Below are 9,093 nucleotides of genomic sequence, written 5' to 3'. Positions count from 1 at the left end.
AGGGGCGTGGGCGCCAGCGGGCCGGCACCAGCGGGAACAGGGGCGTGGGCGCCAGCGGGCCGGCACCAGCGGGAACAGGGGCGTGGGCGCCAGCGGGCCGGCACCAGCGGGAACAGGGGCGTGGGCGCCAGCGGGCCGGCACCAGCGGGAACAGGGGCGTGGGCGCCAGCGGGCCGGCACCAGCGGGAACAGGGGCGTGGGCGCCAGCGGGCCGGCACCAGCGGGAACAGGGGCGTGGGCGCCAGCGGGCCGGCACCAGCGGGAACAGGGGCGTGGGCGCCAGCGGGCCGGCACCAGCGGGAACAGGGGCGTGGGCGCCAGCGGGCCGGCACCAGCGGGAACAGGGGCGTGGGCGCCAGCGGGCCGGCACCAGCGGGAACAGGGGCGTGGGCGCCAGCGGGAACAGGGGCACAGGCGGTGGGAGTTGTTTGCGGGCGGTGGGGCTTGCACGCGCGGGGAACAGGGGCGCGGGCGGTCGGGTTGCGCGTGCGTGGCCTGGTTTGCACGGGAACAGGGGCGCCAGTGGACAGGCTTGCGCATGCAGGAACAGGGGCACAGATAGTGGGAGTTGCTTGCGGGCGGTCGGGTTTGCGTGCACGGGAGAAGGGACGTGGGCGGTGGGGCTTGCGCGCGTGGGGAACTGGGGCACGGGGGAACAGGGGCATGGGTGGTCAGGTGGTGTGCAGGCGGTTGGTTTGCACGGGAAGAGGGACGCGGGCAGTCGGGCTTGCGCGCACGGGAAGAGGGACGCGGGCGGTCGGGCTTGCGCGCACGGGAAGAGGGACGCGGGCGGTGGGCTTGCGCATGCGGGGAACAGGGGCTCGGGCAGTCAGGTTTGCACGGGAACAGGGGTGCCAGCGGGCAGGCGCATAGGGAACAGGGTCGCAAGCGGTCGGGCTTGCACGGGAACAGGGGCGCGGTCGGGCTTGCACGAGAACAGGGGCGCGGGCGGTCAGGTTGAGCGTGCACGCGCAACCCGACCACCCGCGCCCCTGTTCCCACGTGCGCCTACCCGCTGGCGCCCCTGCTCACGCGTAAACTTGACCGCACGCGCAACCCGACCACCCGCGCCTCTGTTCCCCGCACGCGCAAGCCCGACCGCTCTCGCCCCTGTTCGCCTGCCCGCTGGTGCCCCTGTTCCCGCGCAAGCCCGATCACTGGTGCCCCTGTTCCCCCTGCGCCTGGCCCCTCTTCCCGTGCAACCCGGCCACCCGTGCCCCTCTTCCTCGTGTGTGTGCAGGCCCGACCGCCCGCGCCCCTGTTCCAGCGCGCGCAGGCCCAACCGCCAGCGTCCCCGTTTCCCCGCGCGCGCAGGCCCGACTGCCAGCGCCCCCGTTCCCCCGCACGCGCAAGCCCGACCGCCAGCGCCCCCGTTCCCCCGCACGCGCAAGCCCGACCGCCAGCGCCCCCGTTCCCGCGCAAGCCCGACCGCCAACGCCCCACCTCCTCTCGCACGGGAAAGAGGGGTGCGGGCGGTCGGGCCTGCGCGCGCTGCAATGGGGGCGTGGGCAGTCGGGTTGCGCACGCGGTCAGGTTTGCACGGGAACAGGCGCGCCAGCAGGCAGGCGCACAGGGAACAGGGGCGCGAGGGGTCGAGGTTGCGCGCGCGCGCGCGAACAGGGGTGAGTAGGAACAGTGGTGCAAGCAGGTGCACGAGCAAAGGAGGGAGAGTGAGGAAAGGAGAGTGCAAGTGACTAAAGGACAGAGAAAGAAAAAGTAACGAGAGCGAGAGCGGGCGCGTGAGAGAGCGCGAGACTGAGCGAGAGAGAGAGCGAGACAGCAAGAAAGAGAGAGAGAGAGCGAGAGACAAAGGGAGGGTGGAGACCTCCCACCCTCAGGCTGGCCCACAATCCCCAGGCAGCGAACAGCAGCTTCCGCCTGTGTAGTCACGTAGCCACTGAGAGGGACTTCCTGCCTTTTATCTGCCTGCCCTCCCCTGGCAGCACATCCCAGTCTCCGTTAACACAACAACAAACGCGACAACCCCCCCACCCCACTTCTCGATAGTTCACCACCCCTCGCCTCGCCCCACCCCACCCCACCCCACCCTGGGCAGCAGCTACACCCGTACACTCTCAGCTGTGTCTGTGCCTTCAAACTATCCGAGCCCCTCGGATACAATACTCTGCCCTCGCCCTCCCCCTCCCCCTCCCCCACCCAAGCTGTCACACACACACACACACACACACAGACAGTGACAGAGAAAGCTGGGGCCAGGTGGCAGCAGGACACGGGCAGAGTGCGGGTGCTGCAGGGAGTTGTGAGCACTGCATCGAGAACGGTGGGAATAAACCTGAAGTGGCCAGCCCGGGGTTACCACCGTCTCCCTGGGAACGTTTGCATGAGACGCAGCTGCTGGTGTCCCCGAGACTCTGTGCACAGGGAAGGCTTTGGTCCACACTTGATATCCAGTACGGCTGGTGGGCTGCAGGAGGCATCACAATGGCAATTTCACAGGTCGAGCCTGGGGCGAGTCCGACGCAGAACCAGGGCAAGCGGCTGCAGCAAATGGGACCCCAGTTCAGAGGGTTAGGGCTGGAGGGAAAGCCATCAACAGGATGGGGAGGCTGGCACACAGCAAAATACAAACTGTCCCCCGTCCTGAATTGGTGAGCTGTTTTCAACAGACCTGCTGAACTGTGGGCCTGAAACGTCAATAGAAATTACTAGGACAATTCAGCGGGTCTGGCAACATCCATGGAGAGAACACAAACGCGAGAGAGAGAGCAGGAAGGTAAACAGACTTACCAGCTTGGACCAAGAGGGTTCTAAATGTCGGTCACTGGACACAAAAACATTAACTCTGCTTTCTCTCTCCACAGACCATGCTAGATCTACTAAGTTTTTCCAGCTATTTGTTTTGGTACAGATTTGCCACACAACACAACACCAAGAAGTACATTGTATGCAAACAAGTTAGATACACAGGGACAGGAGGCCATTCAGCCCCCCCACCCTCCCTTGAGGCTGTTAAGGTCAAAACCCACACAGCACCAGGCTATAGTCCAAAAGGTTTGTTTCGGAGTGCAGCACCTTCTTCAGGTTTCAGTCCCGACATGCGAAGGAGCGAGACTCTGAAAGTTGCGTCTTCAATTAAACCTGTTGGACTATACCCTGGTGCTGATGTGATTTTTGACCTTGTCCATCCCAGTCCAACACCGGTACTCCATATTATAACCTGTTGAAGGCATGTAGGGCAATCCACGCTTTTTCCAGCATGTTCTGCTGGTCAACTGAAGCATGGCTGACCCGTGACCTAGCTCCACAGAGCTGCCTCCTTCACCCCCATACTCCTCAATCCTCTCCACTGACTCAGAGCATTAATTCCCAACAGCAGAAGGGAATTGCCAATTGCTCTCTCACCCTACCCAGCCCTGTGTACACACGTGATCAAACAAACCTGGGTATTCTCACCTTTTAATCAAACACTTTCACACAGACTCACTCCACAAAGGAGGAACCTGACTGGACCCTATAGACAGCACAAAACATCAGTACACACACCAGCTGATCAGTGAGGGGTTACTGGGGTAAAGGTGGGGCGATCAGACTTCCACACTACTACTCAGCAACAGCTTGAACCCAATGCCCAGTGCGGACAGAAGGGAAGCCAAGGTTCCTACACCACAGGCCAGGACAGCACACACACTGTCCCACAGCCTTTACCAACATCACTATCAGATCCATGGGAAGGTTTCAGGGTCAGGGGATAAACAGAAGGCACACTGCAGGCACCCCCCACCCCCCCCAAGACTGCTCTAACACTGTGGGAGTCCGCGTGTGCGTGTGTGTTGGGAGGGAGGTCTAGGGAACTAGTTCATTGGAACCTCGAATTTGATCCCACTTTGTCCTTGCCCTCTGGCAAGTAGCCCGAAGACTTGAGGTTTGCGACAGATATCTGCTCCTGGTTAGCAATCTAGTACCCAGCTCTAGTCAATGATCTCCACAAACAAAATGGCTCACTGGTCCACTTCCAACAGGACACCAAAGATCACAGGCACACATTCATCATCACTGACTCCTGTACTCGGCATGGCGACAGAGACACGGAAACATGGAAACGGACCCTTCGGTCCAACTCGTCCATGCTGACCAGACATCCTAAATTAATCTAGTCCCATTTGTCAGCATTTAGCTCATATCCCTCTAAACCCTTCCTATTCATGTATCTATCCAAATGCCTTTTAAATGTTGTAATTATACCAGCCTCTGGCAGCTCGTTCCAAACCACCCTCTCTGTGCCCCTCAGGTCCTTTTTAAATCTCTCCCCTCTCACCTTAAATCTATGCCCCTCTAGTTTTGGACTCCCCTAGCCTGGGGGAAAAGACCTCAGCTAGTCACCCTATCCATGTCCCTCATGGTTTTATAAACCTCCATAAAGGTCAGCGCTCAGCCTTGGACGCTCCAGGGAAAGTAGCCCCAGCCTACTGACCCTCTCCCTGTAGCTCCAACCCTGGCAACTTTGAATGTGCCATGGGGGTGTAAGCGATCTCCCCTGCATTTCCAGGCTCTCTTTTAGGGGCCCTGCAAAGTGCACACATTTGCAGGGTCGGGGTAAAAGGCAGCCTTGCTTGCTGCTGTGGTACCCCTTCTCAAACGGGAAAGCAGCGATGAGTAGTGGGCATGGAGGGTGGGGTTCAAAGTGACTGCGGGTGAGGATGTCACCTCTTCTGGTCAGCCCATGGACAAGAGAAGTGTCATTTATGAGCAGCAAAAGGGTTCCAAAACTCATCTGCTGACAAAACCTCTGCTGGGGACAAAGGGAGAGAAGGGAAGGGGGTGTAACCTTTCATTCTGTTTACGTCCACACATTCAGCACCCCCAGCTCTAGGGACACTACAAGAGACATTTGATTCTGGGGAGAGGGGGTAAAAACACCAGCAGATTGAATTTCTGAGGGGGGTAGGGGTCACTTGACCCAAAACATTAACTCTGATTTCTCTCCACAAATGCAATCAGACCTGCTGAGTTTTTCCAGCAATTTCTGTTTTTCCACCAAAATTGAACTGCCCCAGACGAAGCCAAGAGAAAAGCTGAACTGATCTCTCCCCAGGCAAAAGGCCAGGAAATCCCCTCCCTCTCCTGGCAGAGGGGCAGGGAGTCACACTTCAGCAGATCATTGAGGAAGGGAACTCAGCCACTCAATAACGAAACAAGACATAAACACAGATGGTAGGAACTCCTGATGCTGCAGAATCTGAGATAACAAGGTGTGGATCTGGATGAACACAGCAGGCCAAGCTGCATCAGAAGAGCAGGAAGGTTGACATTTCGGGTCCGGACCCTTCTTCAGAAATTGATCCATTTTCTGAAGAAGGGTCTAGGCCCGAAACATCAGCTTTCCTGCTCCTCAGATGCTGCTTGGCCTGCTGTGTTCATCCAGTTCCACACCTTGTTATATAAGACATAAACACAATTGGGTGGGTGGAGTTGGGATTCAATCCCATTTTGCTCGCTCCCCCCTTCCCTCCCCAACACCGCCCACAACCTCCCTTCCCCTCCCAACCCCCGTTTCACACTGACCAGAGGCGGCCTGATCTTGCAGATGCCACTCTTCTCCGCAATGGGCCTGATCTTGGCGATGTAGCCCATAGGGTCCGCAAACTCCTCCCAGGTCGGCTCGAATACTGGGCACTCGGGCGGCGCCACAAACTCCTCGTACTCGGACATTATCCTGTCACTGGGCACAGTCACCGTCTACCCCCCTGGTCCCAAACTTCTCCCCCGGGGGTCTGGGGATTGGGAAGGGGGGGGAACAGATCTCTTCCCCCCCCCCTTTTCTATAACCTCAATCACTCACTGCTTCACTCACGGACCGAAGACGTTGGGGAGGTGGGAATCACGGGTTGGTATATGTCTTTTTTCTAAAAAAAAACCCTCGCTGCAACAAGCGGAGGCTGTACCAGGGGAATCTGGTCAAACAGGAGGTAAGGGAAAGAGGGAACTCCTTTAGCAGCAAGGACCACAGGAATGGGGTGAAAGGGAACTCGGTCAAGGGAGGGGGGGGAATCGAGGAGCAGCTCGGGCAAGGGGTCAAGGCAGAAGGGTATGATGTTCAAGACAGAAGTAGATGGGGGTTGGTTAGAATGAGAGAGAGAAAATCAGGATGGGGGGGGAACAAGAGACGTGGGATCGGAGGGGGGAGGAACCTAGAAACGGGGAAACGAGGGACTGGGGGGGCAACGAGAGACAGGGAAGCGAGACGTCAGGACGGGGGGGGTGGTCAGGTACAAAGATACGAAGACCCTGAGGGGGTGGGTGAGGGCAGTGCTCAGATTACTCTCCCCTTTAGCCTGGGTGGGGGGGGGTGGTCAGTAGCCAGGGAGAGCGGCAGAGTGGCCTCTCTGTTCACAAGCTCCTGGGGGCTGGTGAGGTGAGGGTTAGTCTGGGGGAGATGGGGGGGGTGGGGAAGAGAAGGGTCTAGGGTCTGCCCTCGGCCTGAGGGTGTGGAGAGCAGGGTGGGGGGTGGGGGTGAGGGGGGTGGGGGCGAGGGGGGTGGGGGCGAGGGGGGTGGGGGCGAGGGGGGTGGGGGCGAGGGGGGTGGGGGCGACGGGGGTGGGGGGGTGAGGGTGGTGGGTGGGAGGAGTGGGGGAGGGGTGAGGATATTGGAGGGAGATAGGGTCTGCCCCCGGCCTGAGGGTGAATCACAGTCCGAGGCTCAGGCCCGGCCTTAGGCCCGGGGAGGCCGCCATTGGAGACGGTTAAAGGGGGAGGGAGGGGGAAGGGACTCGGTATCGGGCTGTGTCCCGGCGGCGGCGGCGGCGGCTGTACTCGCTCCCTGAGCTGGCGGTGCTGAGGACGCTGCTCTTCTCTCTCTGTCTGTCTGTCTCGGTCTGTGTCTCCCTCTGTGTCTCGGTCTCTGTCTCTTTCCCCCCTCCCCCAGCTCCGCGGACTGATACACTTCCCTGGCGGCGGAGGCCACACCACACACTGCTTTCCTCCTCCGCCGGCCGGCAATGAGTTCTCGGCGTGACGTCAGCGCGTTCACCGGCCTCTTACCCGCCCACTCCCACGGGACGTCACGGCGGATCCCCTCATCCGCGCCCACGCGCAGGAGACGTCACGGCGTCTCTCCTCAACCCGCGGCCCGCTCGCAGAGGACGTCACGGCGTCCCCACCGCTCGGCCACGCCCCATCGTTGGGAACGTCGCGCCGTCATCCGCGCTCACCCGACACGGCGGCGCCGGCGATGTGACGTCACACATCCTGTCCCGCCCCCTCCGTTCCAATAAAATGACGTTTCCCTTCTTGCGTCGAAGCGTCATCGGCACATATCCCCGCCCTGCGCACCGTGACACGTCATTGCGTCGCCGTGTCAGGCCGGCTCCTCTGTGGCAAGTACCCCTCCCCCCGACAGAAAGGGCTGCTCGGAGGTTGAGGGTTCGAATCCCGCAGCGGATAAACATAAATCTTACAAATAATTTAAATTAAATTAAATATCAATTATAACATAAATGTGGCATATGTGTTCATTGCCACTTGCATACAAAATCGGCTTAAAGGCTGTGGGTGGCGATGGAGGGTTGTTTTCCCAACAGGAGTCCTGTCACCAGTGGTGTTTCCATAGTGATCGGTGCTGGGTCCACTTTTGTTCGTCATTTATTTAATCGATTTAGATGATAATTTGGGAGACATAGATCAAACTGCGCAGAAATAGGCCTCTCGGTCCTATCCATCCATGCCGACTGGAGATACTAAATTAACCTTTCTCCCATCTACCAGCATTTGGGCCCTATCCCTCTAGACCCTTCCTTTTCATGTCCCCATCCAGACGCCTTTTAAATGTAATTGCACCAGCCCCCACCACTTCCTCTGGCAGCTCGTTCCGTACAGACTGCACCCTCTGCGTGGAAATCTTGCCCCTCGGGTCCCTTTCCCCCTCTCACCTCAAACCTATGCCCCTCTAGTTTTGGACTCCCCCCACCCCCTGGGGGAGAAGACCTCATCTATTCACCCTATCTGTGCCCCTCGTGATTGTCTAAATCTGTACAAGTTCACCCCCCCTCAGCCTCTGACGCTCCATGGAAAATAGCCCTCAGGCTCTCCCTACAGCTCAAACACACCAAACCAATCTTCAGAAACGTTTTCAGATCTTCCCCCAAACAATAAGCTTTCTCTGCTCCAAAACAGTTTGTCTCTGCAGAGCTGAAATATTCCATTCCCAGGCAACATATAACAATATATAATGTATATTATATAGGTCAGCACAACATCGTGGGCCGAAGGGCCTGTACTGTTCTGGTTGTTTAACATCCTGATGAATCTCCTTCATCCCCAGCTCCTCCTCTCTCCCAGTGTTTTATTTTAAGTGTAATTTCTTATGGATATAGGTTAAAAAAGTAAAAATGTTGATGCTGATGGAAAATTCTCCACATTTTGACACTAAATGCCGAGGTAAACCAGGGGCATTATTTCCCCTGCCCCGAGTTGGTGGAGAGGGTTAAACAAGGGGGAAAGGAGGTGGAGGCCTAGCGCCAAGCCTCGGCCTCGATTTCCTCACCCGAGCCATTCGGACCGATGATAGCCGTGAACTTCTTGAAGGGCCCGATGATCTGTCGGCCTTTGTACGACTTGAAGTTCTCGATCTCGATGAGCCGCAGGAAGCCCATGGCGTTGGCAACCAACAACAATAGCTGCTCAAAATGGTTAGTACGTTTGCAGATGACACCAAAATTGGTGGCATTGTCAACAGTGAAGAAGATTAAATGAGTTTGCAAAGATTAATGGGCCAACAGGCCGAGGAATGGCAGATGGACAAATGCAAGGTATTGTATTTTGGGAAAACAAACAAGGTCAGGACAGATACAATTAATGTTAGGGCCCCGGGTCGTGTTGTAGAATCAAGAGACCCAGGGGTTCAGGCACGTAGTTCTCTGAAGTGTGCATCACAGCGTGATTGAGAAGGTGTTTGGCCCTCATTGCTCAGACCTTTGAGTACAGAAGTTAGAACGTTGAATTTGTACAGATGTTGGTGAGGCCTCTTCTGGAGCACTGTGTCGTGTTCTGGGCACCATCTTATAGGAAGGATATAATTAAACTGGACAGGGTTCAGTAAAGATCCACCAGGATGTTGATGGGAATGGAGGGTTTGAG

The sequence above is a fragment of the Stegostoma tigrinum genome, chromosome 49 (assembly GCF_030684315.1).
Source record: "Stegostoma tigrinum isolate sSteTig4 chromosome 49, sSteTig4.hap1, whole genome shotgun sequence".
In the NCBI taxonomy this organism is placed as follows: domain Eukaryota; kingdom Metazoa; phylum Chordata; class Chondrichthyes; order Orectolobiformes; family Stegostomatidae; genus Stegostoma; species Stegostoma tigrinum.
Note: the sequence above shows the minus strand (reverse complement) of the source record.